This window comes from Microcaecilia unicolor, chromosome 1, assembly GCF_901765095.1.
Source record: "Microcaecilia unicolor chromosome 1, aMicUni1.1, whole genome shotgun sequence".
NCBI lineage: Eukaryota > Metazoa > Chordata > Amphibia > Gymnophiona > Siphonopidae > Microcaecilia > Microcaecilia unicolor.
Genome location: NC_044031.1, coordinates 415,314,140 through 415,333,631, shown reverse-complemented (window position 1 = coordinate 415,333,631; position 19,492 = coordinate 415,314,140).

Genomic DNA, 19,492 nt, shown 5'->3' with positions numbered 1-19,492 from the left:
CGTGTTAAATAAGAAAAAAGATAACAGGAAAGAAACATCTTTTGATGTATGCAGTGTGGGTATTTTTTTCCTCATGCTATGCAGAATCTAACTGATGTAAACACATAATCAAGCCCTCTAGGAGATGCTAATTAGTGCTGCAAATGTTAGTTTATTGATTGCTGTTAAGATTGTCTTTGTTTCACCAGCAAATGCTTTACACGAAACTAAATTTGATTTAGGAGGAGCAGAATTCATTTATTTTCTTGTGAGCAGAGGAGGGCAATCAGTATCATAAAGCCGTGGAGCAGTACTTCTCTCATTAACATTACTACCATTATGGTGGTAATTTTACAACTTGCTTCACTGGTTGAAAGTGCACACAGGGTTTCGTTACTCAGATACTGTAGGGTATAAGAATGGACACACTTTAAACTTTGATAACTGCCCCGGTAAATGTAACTGAACACATTTATATCAGCCAGCTTGTGTGGGTGCTGTTTCTGAGTAAGAATAAGCACATACCTTAGAAAGAGATTTTTATACTAAGGTGCACTAACAGATTTAGCATGTGTCAACGATTAATGTGTGCTAAATAAGATGCCCATTATATCCTATGCATAAAAAAAACACAGTGTTCATCAGCATTGAGCAAATTTAGATCAAATTGGTCTCAGTAGTACGGCTTTCAGACTCATACATAAATACCGAAAGACTGACAGCATGCCACTCGTCACTGACCAAAAGATCCCAAAGTTCTATATTCATAGATTAACTTACAATAATGACTTTCAAATTATTTAAACTTTTTAAGTATTAAGACAATGTATTTAAAGTGTTCTCTATAATATACTCATCTGAATGTCGAGTCAGGGACTTAACCATCCGACATGTTTCGCTAAGTGCTGTTCAAGGATATATCAACTGAAACAGAAAAAGGAGAAAAATAAAATGCTAAATTCTCCTAAAATACTTACAAAAAATATACAAAAAATCTTTTAAGGGTCATACCTAATAAGTAACCACCAACTATCTGATAGTATCCATTTTAAACATCAGACAAGATGGTGGCAACGTCTTCCGGAAGCTATTTAAACCACCCACTTAGAAACGTGGAGGGGGGAGCGGTGGCGGCGATGACCTCAAGGGGGCAGCGGGGACGGTGCCTTGGGGGTGCCTCGGATGGCGGGGAGGCCAGGGCTGTGGGAAGCTGTCATTCAATGCAGGGGGGAGGGGGAGGGGGAGGGGTGGCGATCTTGAGCGGTGGCAATCTCGGGGGGAGGGGGAATGGGCGGCGATCTCGAGCGGCGACGATCTCGGGGGGGGGGGGGGCGAAGGACGTCCATAGGCACAGCTCGTCTTTTTTTAATATATAGTGAAGGATGACCTTGGGGGGGGGGGGGGCTGAGCTAAACGCGCTGTGAGACTTCCAGGTCGAGCACTTTTTTTCCCGATTTTTTTTTTTGTAACATTTCAATCCCGCGCAGCCCTAACGACAGGTACAGACCTCTTGTTAGATTTTCCAGCGTTAAGGCAATCGGAAAAGGTTAGTGTATCTCATTACAATGGGGTTTCTACACAATTTGCTCATCTGTATTCCGTTTTTGTTAGCTGCTACCGTCGTCGGAAAATGGCCTTTAGTGCATGCCGGGGTTTACTACTTGCTCGTTAATGGCTCGTTAATGGCTCGTTAATTGCTCGTTAAGTTTAGTGCATCTGGCCCTTAGTCCCAGATACACAAAGGACCCATTAAGGAGCTGTCTGCATTTCCAAATCGGTAAAAATTTACCGATTTAGAAACACAGAGGGATTCACTAAGAAAATCGCACGCAAATGAGCTGCTCATTGCTTTTGCGACCCAGCGCATTTGAATGTGATATGGGGGAAGCAAGTCGGTGAGCTGAGCATGTGCAGAACAGTCAATCGCTATGCGTGGCTGCTCTGTGCATGCTACAGATGGCTCTCATATATACAGGGATATAACAAAAGAGAGGGAACAAAGTACAAACTAAAGTCCAAACAAAAAAAAACAGCACCACGGGCCTTTAAAAATGGAACACAGTTCTTTAATGAATGAGCCTTGACAAAAAGACCCGACACGGGCCGTGTTTCGGTGACTAGCACCTGCGTCAGGGGTCACAGTGATGACGTGGAAAACTTGGGGAATAACTCGAATATATTCCTCTACAATATATTATTCCTTACCCCACGTCTCATGTAGTAAAAGCTACAAAGCACCAAGGCACTTTCACTTTCTGTATCAAAAGTGCCTTGGTGCTTTGTAGCTTTTACTACATGAGACGTGGGGTAAGGAATAATATATTGTAGAGGAATATATTCGAGTTATTCCCCAAGTTTTCCACGTCATCACTGTGACCCCTGACGCAGGTGCTAGTCACCGAAACACGGCCCGTGTCGGGTCTTTTTGTCAAGGCTCATTCATTAAAGAACTGTGTTCCATTTTTAAAGGCCCGTGGTGCTGTTTTTTTTGTTTTTCTCATATATACAGACAAGCTGCGTGTATGGTAGCAGTAGATTTACCCTTTTATTTTTGGCAGACACAAAAGCGCTTTTTTTTGGATGGGCATACCTGTATTGCAGCTCCCTGCCTCCGGCTGCTGGGCAAAAGTGAGAAAAACCTCGCTCTGCTGCTCTCCGCTCTTCTGTGAGGAATCAGCAGCATCAGGGCTTGGTTCCACCCCCAGCTGTTCCTGCTGCTTCCTTCTATTGGCTGGCTGACATCCTAGAACGTCCATCTCCCTGAAGATGGACTCTCATTGGCTGGCTGCTGTCCCAACTCCTCCTCCCTGTAGGACTTCCCTGATGACATCACTTTAGAGCTGTGAACTGATTGAATCCGAACTTCCTGGTGTCCCCCTCCAGTAATGAGTGGGCAGGACATCCCAGGCTGATGCTGTCCAATTGGTTTAGCCCCTCTCTGTGGATGCTGTTTCTTTGATGGACCCTTAACTTCCTTGCATTTTTGGTAAGTCACCATTACTTTTATGCTTTACATTTCAGTACTCCCCCCCCTCCAATTTCTTGCCAGTAAATGTAATTTGAAAAAGAAACATATGTGGCACGACTTTCATACAGGCAAAGAAGCTGCGTGTAAGCTGTTATACTATTTTTTTTTTGTGCTCCATCTTCCCTGCCTTGTTTCTCCCCTTCTTCTACTTGCAATAATGAAGATCCGGCAGGTCCACACCTCGCATTAAAATTTCCACAGTAAAGGTAGGGACTGCTTTTGTGCATGGGGTTGGAAACGGTAGTGCATCGCATCGCATCGTATTCACATTATAATAAAAATTAGCTCATTTGCATTCCGTTTTCGTTAGCTGCTACCGTGACAGGAAAATGGCTTTGAGAACCCTTTTGTGCATGTCCCGGTTTACTACTTGCGTACTAAACTGGGTAGAACTAGTTTAAAAACCACGTTGCTGGCTCGTTAAGTTTAGTGCATCTGGCCCTTAGTGTCTTTATGAACTGTCCAACAAAAGTACAACTTTTTGTCCTGAATCAGAGTTTAGTGAGTTTATGATATGTGAGGTTTGTTAGGTTCTGAGATTTTGATCACATATTGTGTTTCAGATTTGACAAGACTGTTCTGCTATTTCCTGGTCTATGTGCTAGTCTGGTTTGTGTCATTTGGGTGTACTGGAGCTGTAACAGCTTACAGAAATTGTTTATAATGAAAAATAAAATCACAAGTTACTTTTCGTCTCTACCTAGTAAAAGGAAATTAGTCGATAATGAAGAAGAAATCAATGAGCCTGAAGTACTTGCTTCATCATCATTGTCTTGTATTGAAGAACAAAATAATGACGCTCATTGGCCTACTTGTTGGACTTTAGAACAAAAGAATTAATTTTGCCAATAATATGACTGGCTCTTTGTATAAAATAAAACACTTGGTTGTAGGCCATGTTAAAAAGTTGGAATGCTTGGTGTGAGAAAAAGATGGGAATGAAAATATCGAAAGAGTGGGCCAATAATGAAATCACTTAGTTTAGTGAAACACCACAGCAGCAGCTAACATCCCTACATAAGAAACTATTTGATCACAAGGAAAGTTAATCTCATAAAGCTGCTTTGAGATTGGTGGCAGAAGCCAACAAAGAGGTGCTAGAGAATGTATGTATAAAATCCCTTAGTCGTGAGAAAGAGAGAACTGACAAAATCTTTCACACAGCTTACAAAATGGTAAAGAAGAACCAGTCCTTTAATAATTTTGAAGTCAAAATAGATGTACTGGAACTTAACGGTCTTGATATGGGCCACATACTTCACTCTACAAATGCATGCATCAACATTTTTAATCATATTAGTAGTGGAATGAGAAAAAAACTTGTTTAAAAAAAAATTGTAAATTCTAAAAGTAAAATATCATTAATAATTGATGAAGGATCAACCCTTAGTCAAAAATCCACATTGATTGAAAATGTCCGGGTATTTATCACAGATTATGGAACGCCTACACTAGTAAATTTATTTCTTGATTTGACGGAATTACCAGATGTAACAGCAAAAGGAATTTTCAGCTCTTTGCTTCATCATCTTCAGTCTATTGGTATGACAGAGGAATACCTGCAGGATTATTTGGTGTCTGTTGCTTGTGATGGAGCAAATATAATGTTAGGAACTCATGGTGGAGTTAAGAAATTGCTAAATGATAAATTTCCTTCAGTTCTTGTATTGTCAGTCCATGATGCTGTAAAAGCTGTTTCAGGAATAAATAGATTCAAACCATTCATTCATATGCTGTATGTTCTGTACCATGCTTCACCGAAAAATGGTAGAGAATTACAATTGTGTGCAAATACACTGGATATTCAGCTTTTGAAAATTGGTCGGATTTTAAGCATTCGCTGGGCTTCTAGTTTTTGATCTGTTTCTGCAGTATGGCAGGACTATGAAGCATTGGCACTTCATTTTGAAGAAGATAAGAAGGCTTGTACCAGAGACAGGAAAGAGAGAAGCATGTATGAAGGTCTACAAAGGAAAATTACATCTGTAGAATTTGTGTTAGATTTAGGATTCATGTGTGATACACTTCAATAACTATCTGAACTAAGCCTAGTTCTACAGGAATGTAATATGGATCTATACAAAGCAAACAACACAATTAAAAGTCTCATTCAAATTTTTGAAGAGAGTAAACAAAATCCTGGACCTTACTACAAAACATCCATTACTGCTGTCAATAGTCTCATATTCAAAGGGATTGCCCTCCACTGAAAAGATAGGAAAGATGACCCTCCAATCTGTCCAGATGTATTTTATGAAAACCTGAAAATCTGTATAGCAAGGAGACTGCTTGACAATGAAGAAGCTGATCTACCTAAATGGGCCAAAGTGCTTGATCCCAAACAGTGGCCAGAGGACATCCAGAAGCATTTAACATTTGGTTAAACAGAAATAAGAAAGTTATCCAAAAGGTTCACCTGAATGAAAGGGAGATGATTCACAGATTCTGAGCATATCTGAGTGAAAAAACAATTCCAGACAGATTATTGCCTTTAAAGCTTACTCTTGACATCATTCCAATTTCCTCAAGTGAGTGTGAACGAGGTTTTTCACAGATGAACTTTATTGTGACTCCATCAAGATCTTCTTTTTTGGTAATAGATACACGAAGCAAACAACGAAATCGAGACACTGAACCTATTCCTGGCATGACTCAGATTTGGAGCTTCATGTGAAAAAGCAAGTATTAATATTTTACTTTTAGAATTTACAATTTTAAAAATACAGGGTTGGCATATTCAGTATGAGTAGTGGACTAAATTACACACTCTCTAACTCCACTTTTTTAAACAAGAAGAATTTCTCACAACCTCAAGAAAATATCAGAATGCCAACATGGACTTTAAACAAGTTAGGCCTCTTATGGGACATCCCATTCCAAACCACAACCTACAATCCCACACTCTTCAATCATTTGTTCTCCTGGGTATTCCACTAGGGCCGTACTGACACTATATTGGGCCCTTGGCAAACATATATTTGTGGACTTCCCTACTGCGATTTCCCCTTCCTCTGCCTTCCGATTTACTTCATTTCTCACCCTCCCTTCCAACATTTTCACTTCTCCAGAACTAGCTGAGAAAGCACAGAGCCTATCTGTGGGCATGGTGTCACTAATACTTTGTGAGTGAGCAAGAGGACCCTGCAAGCATGTGCCTGGCTATATTAATTGGGAAAATGGAAAACTGACTATTTTCCGGCTACAGTAAAAATATCATCAGTGTGTGGGAAACACCCATGTAAGGGTACGCTAAGGCCACTTTATACTGCAGTTTAGTAAAAGGACCCTAAATGAGCAAGGGCATTTGTTTATAAGTCCTTGCCCTTTGCCAGTGGATGTGTTTAAATATTGAAATGGATGGACAGGCATTAGTGGAGGAGTAGCCTAGTGGTTAGGGTGGTGGACTTTCGTCCTGGGGAACTGAGTTCAATTCCCATTTCAGGCACAGGCAGCTCCTTGTGACTCTGGGCAAGTCACTTAACCCTCCATTGCTGCATTGAGCCTGCCATGAGTGGGAAAGCACAGGGTACAAATGCAACAACAAAAAAAAAAGTCATGTATTGGAACAACTGATATGATTATTACAAGAGTAGTGATGTGAGTTTACAGTTATGTTTTGAAAAATTCTTTTATGCTTTATTTATGTATTGTTTAATTTAGTGATTTTTGTTTTACAGAAAGGTGCAAGTATCCCTGACAGCCTCAGGCAAAACAGTGGACGTGTTGGATATTTTTCAAAATATTGCTTTGAAAAAGTTTTCGAGCACTGTTTGAGCACAGTTGTAATGAACTGACACAAAAAAATAATTTAAATAAATTGGAATTTTTTTCACTGATGGGTTATACTTGGGACAATGAGTAGTGAAAACTGTTTTGCCTTCACGTTGAGCTCTCAAAAGTCTTTTTCTACATTGTTGACAGTATATTTAGGCACAAATTTTGAATTGCCGTTTAAATTGTTTAATCTGTAATGTGGGTTGTTGTCTATGCTTATGATTAATAAACTGTACAAGTTTATATTTCATCCTGTCTTTCAATATAAATGTGAACTTGGGCTCTGAATATGAGGATAGTCTGTCTAGTTGTAAGTAATCGTGTTAACAGGAATCTTCACCTATATCAATACAAACTGGCATATATACCAGATGGCTTCATGAGCGTCAGGAGGCCTGAAATGGAACAATCATTCAGACTGCAGATGGAACATGCAGCATGCTTCCACTTCAAATAAGGTGCTCATTTAGAGAGATACATTCTGCAATATATGGAGCAGGTCTCAAAGGACAGATAGTTTTATTCCTCCAAATTTCTATTGAATTTCCAGGATGACATTCATCTCAGCTTACATTTCTGCATGTATATTTTTAGCAGATAACTCAGAATAAGAAGGAAGCTTTCTCATGTGCCAAATAAATGATTTATAGTTTCTAATGAACTAGGTGAATAATTGTAACATATAGTAACATAGTAAATGACGGCCAATAAAGACCTGTACGGTTCATCCAGTCTGCCCAACAAGATAAATTCATTTTACATGGTAAGTGATACTTTATATGTATACCCGAGTTTGATTTGTCCTTGCTTTTCTCAGGACACAGACCATAGAAGTCTGCCCAGTATTGTTCTTGTACAAAGTTCTGAAGCTAACATCGAAGCCTCTTAAAATTTACACTCCAGCCCATCCCTATCTATTCAGTCACAACTCCAGCTCATCCCTGTCTATTCAGTTGACTTTCTCTAGGACAAAGAAAAGAAATAACATTTGCATAGATAGGCACAGAAAAAAGCACTATTTTAAAAACTGTGCTTAGGCCCGGAAATCACGCCTAACTTTAGGTTGGGCCACTTGCACCAACTGAAACCTGGTGCAAATCTTCATATCTAAATTAGGCATGTATCTCTATTATTCTATAACTACCTGCATAAATGCCCCCGTTCCATCCATGACCCTCCCATTTCTGCACCCCCTTTTTGAACTTGTACATAAAATGTAGGTATGGATCCTGTGCCTATATTTATGTGTGTATATTTTAATTAATCTAATTAATTATTTTAATTAAGCCAGAAGAATGCTTGGGTGCATAAGGAGAGGAAAGACCAGAAAGAAAAAAGAGGTGCTATTGCCCTTGTACAAGTCTCTGGTGAGGCCCCATTTAGAATACTGTGTGCAATTCTAGAGACTGCACCTATGGAAATATATAAACCGAATGGAGTCAGTCCAGAGGCAGCTGCTAAATTGGTCAGCGGTTCTCTCTCTCTCCGGTTTATGTAAGCCACATTGAGCCTGCATGTCTGTGGGGATAATGTGGGGTATAAATACCTTAATAAATAAATAAATAAATTAATGGCAATAATTGCTTGTTAACAAGTTAATTGGTGCTAATTAGCACATTATTCTGTTAAAACGCTTGCACAAATTGGCCACATGCCCAAATTTGTACAAACAATTTTTATTGACTTTTATAGAATTTGGGGGATAGGGAAAAGTTATATATTTTATAAAGTTTTTCCACATATGGAGGGCAATTTTATGATAGGGTGCTAAAGGAAGGTCCATTTGGCATGTTTACATGCACTGTTTTATAAAGATAATAGATCACTTTAGGGCCCATCCAAATAGCACTCAGTTTAATTATATGTCGCCTATATAGAACTGTGTCAAATGCTTTGCTGAGATCTCAATTCTCCACATCTAGCAGTTTCTTTTGATCCACCTGTCTAGACACCCAGTCAATGATATTAATCAGATTCTTCTGACAAATTCTACTTCTTGTAAAACCATGCTGCCTCAGAACCTGTAATCCCTTAGATTTCAGAAATTGTACTGTCCGCTATTTGAGCAGTGCATCTATTAATTTACTCACAAAGAGGTCAGACTAACTGGCCTGTAGCTTCCAAGGTCCTTTTTACTGCTGCTTTTGTGGAGAGATGACCCACCCTTTTGAAGTCACCCAGGACCGCTCTCAACTTTAAAGTTCTTTAATACCCTTGGATATATCCCCTTTAACCCCACTGTTTGTCTACTTTTAGTTTAGCTAGCTCTTCATGAACACGGTTTTCTGAAAATTGTTCAAGGTCTTTCTCACTTCCACTTCAAGTTCAAGGTCATGTTCCAAATTTATTTGAGATACCTTCCACTAGCTAATTATCTAGGTGATTTATAAAAAAAATATTAAGAACATAACATAAGAACATAAGAATAGCCATACTGGGTCAGATCAATGGTCCATCTAGCCCAGCATCCTGCTTCCAAAAATGGCCAATCCAGGTCACAAGTACCTGGCAGAAACCCAAATAGTAGCAACATTCCATGCTACCAATCCCAGGACAAGCAGTGGCTTCCTCCATGTGCATCTCAATAACTGACTATGGACTTTTACTCCAGGAACTTGTCCAAACCTTTTTAAATCCAGCTATGCCAACCACTATTACCACATCCTCCTGCAGTGAAGATTTGGTAACAGCAGGGGTTGGTCCTTGGACTGGCTCTTTTCAACATCTTTATACAGTAAATGATATTGTGGAAGGACTGTCTGGAAAGGTTTGTCTCTTTGTGGATGATACCAAACTCTGTAATAGGGTGGACACTCCGGAAGGTGTGGATAGTAAGAGGAAGGCTCCAGTGAAGCTTGAAGAATGGTCCAAAAATTGGCAACTAAGATTTAATGCTAAGAAATGCAGGGTCATGCACATGGGTCACAAAAACCCATGGAACTGTACAGTATAGGGGGTGAAGTGCTTCTTTGTACGAAAGAAGAGCAGGACTTGGGGGTGATTGTGTCTGATGAACTTAAGGTGGCCAAACAGGTAGAAAAGAAGCCAGAAGAATGCTCGGGTGCATAAGGAGAGGAATGACCAGAAAGAAAAAAGAGGTGCTATTGCCCTTGTACAGGTCTCTGGTGAGGCCCCATTTAGAATACTGTGTGCAATTCTAGAGACTGCACCTATGGAAATATATAAACAGAATGGAGTCAGTCCAGAGGCGGCTACTAAACTGGTCAGCGGTCTCTGTCATAAAACATATAGGGACAGGCTCATGAACCTCAACATGTATATGCTGGAAGAGAGGTGGGAGAGAAGGGATATGATAGAGACATTAAATACTTCAATGGCGTTAATGTACAGGAAGTGAGTCTTTTTCAAATGAAGGAAACCTCTGGAATTAAAGGCATAGGATGAAGTTACGATGAGGAAACAGGCTTAGGAGAAGTCTGAGAAAATACTCTTTCACGGAAAGGGTGGTCAATGCGTGGAATGGCATCCCGGTGGAAGTCGTGGAGACGAGGACTGTGTCAGAATTTAAGAAAGCGTAGAACAGACATGTGGGATCTTTTAGGAAAAGGGGGAGTTAGTGGTTACTGAGGATGGCAGACTGGATAGGCCTTTCGGGTCTTATCTGCCATCATGTTTCCATGTTTCTAACTTTTCTTTGAGAGAAAAAATATTTCCTCCTATTTGTTTTAAAGGTATCTCCATGTAATTTCATTGATTGTCCCCTGGTCTTTGTACTTTTTGAAAGAGTGAAAAATTGATTCACTTTTACCCATTCTACTCCACTCAGGATTTTGTAGACCTGAATCATATCCCCTCTCAGTCATCTCTTTCCAAGAAAAAAAAACAAAAAGAAAGCATACATAAAAAAAGAAAACATATTAAATGTTTATCAGAAAAGAAAATACAATCAATGATAGGAAATATAAAGGACAGAGACTCCCACTGCTGCACATCCAAGATTCAGTAATATGATTCAGGAAGGAAACATTGCAAAGACAAAAGTCTTGAGGCCAGACTTAAATTTTTGGATGAAAAGTTCTAGTCTTAAGTATAATGGTAGGTTATTCCAATGAGTGGGAGCAGTAACACTAAAAATAGAGGGTCCCTTTTACTCGGGTGCAGTAACAGATTTAACAGATGCTAACGATTAGTGCTATGAATCCCATAGGTATAAAATTAGCTTCTTGGTATTTAGTATGTGCTAATCATTAGCACACAATAAATCTGCTAGCATAACTTAGTAAAAGGACCACATTATGAGGAATAGTATCTAGACATATAACAGGTTTTGCTGAGAAAACCTGAAGACACGAGAAGACCAATACGGGATCAGATGAAGAATCAGGGAAAGTGGTTCACCAGAGTGCAAATACTTTGAGGACTATCATCAATAATTTGAATAGAATTCTGTAAGCTATTGATAACCAATATTTGGCTTTCAGCAATGGAGTCATGTGGTCAAATCCTTGAGCACCAATAAGCAACTTTACTGTGATTTTTTGAATCAGTTGTAAGGCGAGAGCCATTTTCCAGCAGCTAAGTTCTATGGGTGCTGTGAAGAGAAGTGAGTTATAATGAATACACAGAGTGTTTACATATGTAGTGATTTAGTGTTATTTAATTTTTGATTTTTCTTGTAGTCCCTGTATTTTTGTACTCTGATGCAGCAGAACGAAATGCTGGCCATTGTTGGTCCGGGGATCTCTGATCTGAAAAAGAGAGTTTGAGATTGCCAATGGATATCTGTTAAGATAAGTGCATTATATTTAAGCTATATTTTAAAGTAGAAACTGGTTTGCACTATCTTCAATGAACTGTTTTGCACTGTTTCAAAGAACACTTATTTGTAAAACATGGAGGTGGGTTTTGGAAGTTTTTTTGCCAGCGATGAAGAACTAAGCTCTATAGGTTGTTTAACCTGGAGCTTGTGGTATGATTCAGCTCTATAGGACTGTGTTCTTAGAGCACTTTGAGATTTTTCCTTCCAATTCACCTTTGAGTTGTTTTGTGAATAGTTTTTTCTCTGTTCCAACATCCGAATATATCCATATTCTTGATCCCATAAGGAAAATTGTAGATTTCCTGAACCATAGATACATAAGCATAGAAACATAGAAAAATGTAGGCAGAGACCATCCAGCTTATAATTGAAAAAGAAAAACGCCTATATTGCGACCCAAATCGGGAGATAGACGTTTATCTCACAAAAACGAATAAAGCGGTATAATCGAAAGCCGAATTTGGACGTTTTCAACTGCACTCCGTCGCGGATGTGGACAAAGTTGATGGGGGCGTGTCAAAGGCGTGGTGAAGGCGGAACTGGGGCGCGGTTATCGGCCGATCAGAGATAGGCGCCTTTCGCCAATAATGGAAAAAAAATATGCGTTTTTAGCGAGAATTTAGGGCACTTTTCCTGGACCCTGTTTTTCCACGAATAGGGCCCCAAAAAGTGCCCTAAATGACCAGATGACCACTGGAGGGAGTCGGGGATGACCTCCCCTGACTCCCCCAGTGGTCACAAACCCCCTCCCACCACAAAAATATGCCGTTTCACAACTTTTTATGTTCACCCTCAAATGTCATACCCACCTCCCTGGCAGCAGTATGCAGGTCACTGGAGCAGTTATTAGGGGGTGCAGTGGAGGTCAGGCAGGTAGACCCAGGCCCATCCCCCCCCACCTGTTACACTTGTGCTGGTAAATGGGAGCCCTCCACACCGCCCCCAAACCCACTGTACCCACATGTAGGTGCCCACCTTCACCCCTTAGGGCTATAGTAATGGTGTAGACTTGTGGGTGGTGGGTTTTGAGGGGGATTTGGGGGGCTCAACACCCAAGGGAAGGGTGCTATGCACCTGGGAGCTCTTTTACCTTTTTATTTTGTCAAAGTGCCCCCTAGGGTGCCCGGTTGGTGTCCTGGCATGTGAGGGGGACCAGTGCACTATGACTCCTGGCCCCTCCCATGAACAAATGCCTTGGATTTATTCGTTTTTGAGCTGGGCGCTTTCATTTTCCATTATTGCTGAAAAACAAAAATGCCCAGCTCACAAATTGTCGAATAAAACATGGACGTCTATTTTTTCCCAAAATACGGTTCGGTCTGCCCCTTCACGGACCCGTTCTCGGAGATAAACGCCCATGGAGATAGACGTTGTCGTTCGATTATGCCCCTCCATATGTAAAGTATCACATACAATGAATTTATCTTGTTGTGCAGACTGGCAGTCATCTACTATGTTACTATCAGGCTAATTTTTGAAAGAGATGGACATCCAACAAGTGACATAAATTGGCACTTGGACGTCCTTCTCACAGAGACATTCAAATCGGTATAATCAAAACTGCATTTTGGACGTCTTTGTCAGAAGTCCATCGCAAGAACATCCAAATCTGAAGGGGGCATATCAGAGGCGTGTTCAAGGTGGAACTTGGGCGTTCCTAAGACTTGGATGTCTTTGAGCCATAATGGAACAATGCAAAGACGTCCAGGACTAAAACTTGGATGCTTTCAGCTAGACTTGTTTTTATTATGAATAAGGCACAAAAAGGTGCCTGAAATGACCAGATGACCATTGGAAGAAATCAGGGATGACCTCCTCTTACTCCCTGAGTGGTCACTAACCCCCTCCCAACCCCCAAAATTGTGATGAACAACATTACTTGTCAGCCTCAGATGTCATACTCAGGTCCAATACAGCGCATGCAGGTCCCTGGAGTAGTTTAGTAGTAGGTACAGTGCACTTCAGACAGGTGGACCCAGGCCCATAACCCCCCTACTTGTTACACTTGTGGAGGAAACAGCGAGCCCTCCAAAACCCACCAGAAACCCTCTGTACCGACATATAAGTGCTCCCTTGCACCTGTAAGGGCTATGGTAGTCGTGTACAGTTGGGGGTAGTGGGTTTTAGGGAGGCTCAGCACACAAGGTAAGGGAGCTGTGTACCTGGGAGCATTTTATGAAGTCCATTGCAGTGCCTCCTAGGGTGCCCGATTGCTATCCTGGCATGTCAGGGGGACCAGTCTACTTCAAATGCTGGTTTCTCCCACCTCCAAATGGCTTGACTTTGGAAGTTTTAGACTTGGATGTCTTTGTGTTCGAAAATGGACGAAAATCAAAGACATCCAAATCCTAGGACGACTGTGGTATTTTTGAGCAGAAAAGATGGACATCCATCTTTTTCAAAAATGACCTTCTCCCCGCCTCTGAATTTGGACGTTTTACAAAGACATCTAAATTCCAACGTAGACGTTTCTTTCGAAAATGCCCCATCCAAGTAACGTGGAGGGGCATAATGGAACGGAGCCGCCCATTTATAAGGGCGGCCATCTCGGAGGATGGTGCCACAAAGGGGTGGGGCATCTCGTATAATCGAAAAAGATGGGTGGCCATCTTTCATTTCGATAATACGGTTGGGGCCGGCCAAATGCCTTGGATTTAGCTGGGTTTGAGATGGCCGGCCTTGGTTTTCGCCGATAATAGAAACCAAGGCCGGCCATCTCAAACCCAGCCAAATCCAAGGCATTTGGTCTTGGGAGGAGCCAGCATTCGTAGTGCACTGGTCACACTAACTGAATGGAAAAAGCCCTTCCCTTACCGATCTGGAAGGGAACGGGCATGCATGAAGGAAATTGCATGCAAACAATGAGCTGCTTGCTGTTAGCTCATTTGAACACGATTTCCTTCCTAAGTGATGGCAATTGAGGACGTCCAAAATGAGGATGTTTCTGTGAGGACATCCATGCCTTTGCTATACTTCCAACACCCTTTTTTATTTATTTGGATTTTGGATCACAAGTAGCAACAGTAGTGGGATTTGAACTGCCACCTGGCCACCTCTAGATTGCAAAATCAGTGCTCTAACCACTAGGCCACTCTGCGACTCCTCCACTCTACTCCGCTCCTTGAAATTTGGCTATCCCTGTGGGGGAGGGGCAGTTGAGGACGTCCAAAATGTTTGAAAGAAAAACGTCCACGCCTTCGTTATTCCTCCGCTGACACATACATATCTCCCTCCCCCAGGGACCTGAATACTGCCTCCTCCCCACAGGAATGGCCAAATTTCAAGGGAGTGGAGTGAAGCAGAGTGGAAGAGTGGCCTAGTGGTTAGAGCATTGGTCTTGCAATCCAGAGGTGGCCAATTCAAATTCCACTGCTGCTACTTGTGATCAAAAATCCAAATAAATAAATAAAGAGAGTGTCAGAGGCACGGATGTCCTTCTCACAGAAACATCCTCATTTTGGATGTCTTCAACTGTCGTTGCAGGGATGGAGGCATAGCGAAGGACATACTCTAAAAAAAAAGACAAAAGTTTTTGAAGTTGTTTTTTTTCAGGGTGGGAGGTGGTTAGTGACCACTGGGGAAGTCAGGGGAGGTCGTCCCGGATTTCCTCCGGTGGTCATCTGGTCAGTTCGGACACCTTTTTGATCCTTGGTCGTGAAACAAAATGGACCAAGTAAAGCCGGCCAAATGCTCGTCAGGGCCAGCTTTCTTTTTTCCATTATCAGCCGAAGCTGGCCATCTCTTAACCACGCCCCTGTCCCGCCTTTGCTACCCTACCAACACGCCCCCTTGAACTTTTGCTGGCTCTGCGATGGAAAGCAGTTGATGGCAGCCAAAATCAGCTTTCGATTATACCGATTTGGTCGGCTTTAGGAGAAGGCTGGCCATCTCCCAATTTGTGTCGGAAGATTGCCGGCCTTGTCATTCGAAAATAAGCAGAATAGTAACATAGTAGATGACTGCAGATAAAGACCTGTACAGTCTGCCCAATAAGATAAACTTATTGTATGTGATACATTTTATGTATACCTGACCTTGATTTGACCTTGCCATTTTCAGCACAGACCATAGAAGTCTGCCCAGCACTGGCTTTGCTTTCCAATTACTGGTGTTGCCACCCAATCTCCATTAAGCTTCTGTGGATTCATTCCTTCTAAACAGGATTCCTTTGTGTTTATCCCACGCATTTTGAATTCCGTTAACATTTTTGCCTCCACCACCTCCCGTGAGAGGGCATTCCACCACCCTCTCTGTGAAAAAATACTTCCTGACATTTTTCCTGAGTCTGCCCCCCCTTCAACCTCAATTCATGTTCACTAGTTCTACCACTTTTCTGTCTGTAGAAAAAGGTTTGTTTGTGGATTAATACCTTTCAAATATTTGAATGTCTGTATCATATCACCCCTGATTCTCCTTTCCTCCAGGGTATACCTGTTCAGGTCAGTAAGCCTGTCCTCGTACATTTTGCAATGCAAATCCCATATCATTTTTGTAGCTTTTTCTTGCACTGCTTCAAGTCTTTTTACATCATCAAGATATGACCTCCAAAACTGAACACAATACTCCAAGTGGGTCCTCACTAATGACTTGTAGAGGGGCATCAACACCTCCTTTCTTCTGCTGGTTATGCCCCTCTCTATGCAGCCTAGCATCCTTCTGGCCATGACCACCGCCTTGTCGCATTATGGCTTATCCAGTCTGTCCATCCATGCCATCTACTCTCCCTATCACTCCTTTAGAGATCCTATGTACTTGTCCCAAGCTTTCTTGAATTCAAATACTGTTTTTATCACCATCACTTCCACAAATTTATCACTCTTTCCATGAAGAAGTATTTCTTCAGGTTACTTCTAAGTCTGTCCCCTTTCACCTTCATCCTTTGCCCCCTTGTTCCAGAGCTTCCTTTCAATTGAGAGAGACTCACCTCCTGTGCATTTACGCCGCATAGATATTTAAATGTCTCTATCATATCTCCCCTCACCCGCTTTTCTTCCAAAGTATACATATTGAGATGTTTAAGTCTGTCCCCATACACTTTGCGATGAAGACTATTGACCATTTTAGTAGCCACCCTTTTTATATCTTTTTGAAGGTGCAGTCTCCAGAACTGCACACAATATTCTAAATGAGGTTTCACCAGAGTCTTATACAGTTGCATCATCACCTCCTTTCCTACTGGCTATTCCTCTCTCTATGCACCCAAGCATTCTTCTAGCTTTCACCATCACCTTTTATATCTGTTTGGCCACTTTAAGATCATCACATACGATCACACCTAAATCTCACTCCTCTTTTGTGTACAAAAGTTCTTCACCCCCTAAACTGTACCATTCCCTCAGGTTTTGCAGCTCAAATGCATGACCTTGCATTTTTTAGCATTAAATCTAAGCTGACAAATTCTAAACCACTCTTCTTAGCTTTGCTAAGTCCTTCTTCATGTTAGCCACACCATCAGGAGTGTCAACCCTATTGCAGATTTTGGTATCATCCATAAAGAGGCAAACCTTACCAGACTGCCCTTCAGCAATATTGCTTACAAAAATGTTAAAAAGAACTGGCCCAAGAACCGAACTTTGAGGCACACCACTGGCAATGCCTTTTTCTCAGAATGAGCTCCTACTACTACCCTCTATCGCCTTCCACTCAACCAGTACCTAACCCAGTCAGTCAATTTAGGGCCAATATTGAGGGCACTCAGTTTTTTTATTAATTGTCTATGTGGAACCATGTCAAAGGCTTTGATAAAATCTAAATACACCACATCTAGCACTCTCCATTGATCCAACTCTATGGTCACACAGTCAAAACAATTAATCAGATTTGTCTGACAAGACCTGCCTTGGGTCCTGTAATCCTTTGAATTCCAAAAATGTTTCCTATTCTCTGTTTTAAAAACATTTCCATTAATTTACTTACCATAGAAGTCAGACTTACCAGCCTGTATTTCCCCAGCTCTTCCTTACTTTTGCTTTTGTGGAGAGGGACCACATCTGCTCTTCTTCAGTTCTCCAGGACTACTCCCGACTCTAGAGAAGCATTGAAAAGGTCAGCTGCTAGAACTTCCTTAACTTCCTTCAGTACTCTTGAATGTATACCATCCGGCCCCATCGCTTTGTCCACCTTTAGTTTAGCCAGCTCCTCATGAATACAGTCCTCTGAAAATCATTCAGGAACTACCACCACTTCCAGCAAGGTGGCTCATTTTGAGATCTCTTTCACTGATGTTTTCAATATTGCTGAAAAGTCCAAACTTTCACTCCTCCCCTCTCTCTGAGGAGGTGGATAACATTGAAGTAGAAGAACGATCAAATATTTCTTCCAAGTGTCAATAGGTAAGTAACCCCATACCTTGGGGAAATTGAACACCCGCAGATTAAGGCACCTTGCATGATTTTGCATTTGTTCCAACCTTCTATGAATAACCATATTTTCTTGAACCTATCACTGCCTTCAACTCATGGACATTTTGTTCCAAACCCACAATTTTCTCCTGGCATTAATTGCTAAGACTATCTTGCTTTTATGACGACACTTCAACAATTTGTATTAAGAAACCATATCAGATGAATATTTGGTGATAGCAGAATCCAGTTTAGCTAGCATTGCACAAATAGATTGCACAGAGACTCAGAGCTGGGTCTTGATAGTAAATAATCTTTTTGCAACTGAAGCTCTAGTCAAACTCTCCACAGCAGCACCTTGATTCACGGTCAAAGCATTGCCCTCATGATCCAGTGGTTGTTGAGCTGCTCTACAGGTTGACTCACTAGCATGTCCTTCCAGAGTTGCCAAAGCAGTGACAACATTCTGCCTCATAGCAGTGCCTTCTGCTGCTTCTGGAACCACATTCAGAGAGGTTGTCGAAGGCAGGGAGAAGAGTGATTGCGCAGGCTGAGAGAAACTTTGCCTCCAGGCTCTTCTTTGTCAGATACTGTAGCAGAAGACTGACCCATACTAACTCCAGGAAGCTGCTGAGTAAAAACCATTGATCAGTGGCTGAGAGCTTGCAGGAACCAAACTCACCACCTGGTAAGACTGGCTCTTCACTTGTGCTTGGGAGCTATCCAAAGAAACAAATTATGAGGTAAAAGGTAGCTCTCTCAGCAAAGACTCAACCTACTGTCATCATCTTGACTCCTTATATGGAAACATGACCACTAGCAGCAGCACTGCAAAACTACTGCTAGGGATCGCTTGGCACCATTTTTGAAGAAGTTAGGCCTGGGGGAGGGTGGAGGGGCCTGGGGGACGGGACAACTGCTGGTGGGAAGTGGTCACTAGGGGAGCCATTATGGTTGGAAGGTTCTGGTTGGGCTGGCACAAGGGGGGATGTTTGATTGGGGGGGTTCCAAGAGGTGCTTTCTGTCTGGGAGTGAACGCTCCAGTCCACCAGTTAAAGATGGCCCTTTAGAAGATGGCTAAGAGGCATTTATCTTAATGCAGCAGCTCTGCTTCTGAATATTTGCTGGGAGCTGTTTGGACATGTAATTGAAATTCTACCATAGAATCCTGAAAATATCTAATATAGAGCCATCCAGAATTGGCACAGGGTTCTCAGGCTGCATCTGTCACAAAATTGTTAGGCTTCTCACGGAAACACTGGATTTGTGAGCCCTTGGACCACTGCCGTAGAGCGGCAGTGGCAGGCAAAACCACCCCACACCAGAGACAAGGCAGAACTCTGACAGGAACAGCTAGACTTCACCTGCACTTGACCGCCGTTCCCCAGGAGTTGAGCCCCTGGGTACAGGCGGCCGGCAGGACTTACAGGACAGGGCAGGAACTGGATAACAACTAGGCTGAACAGGGACTGAGGGTCAGAGGGGAAAGGAATATACATTGGAAGCAAGACAGAATACTGGGCTAGGACTCACAGACAGACAAAACAACACTAGGCGGGAAGTGGACAGGCTAAAGGACAAGAACTGAAA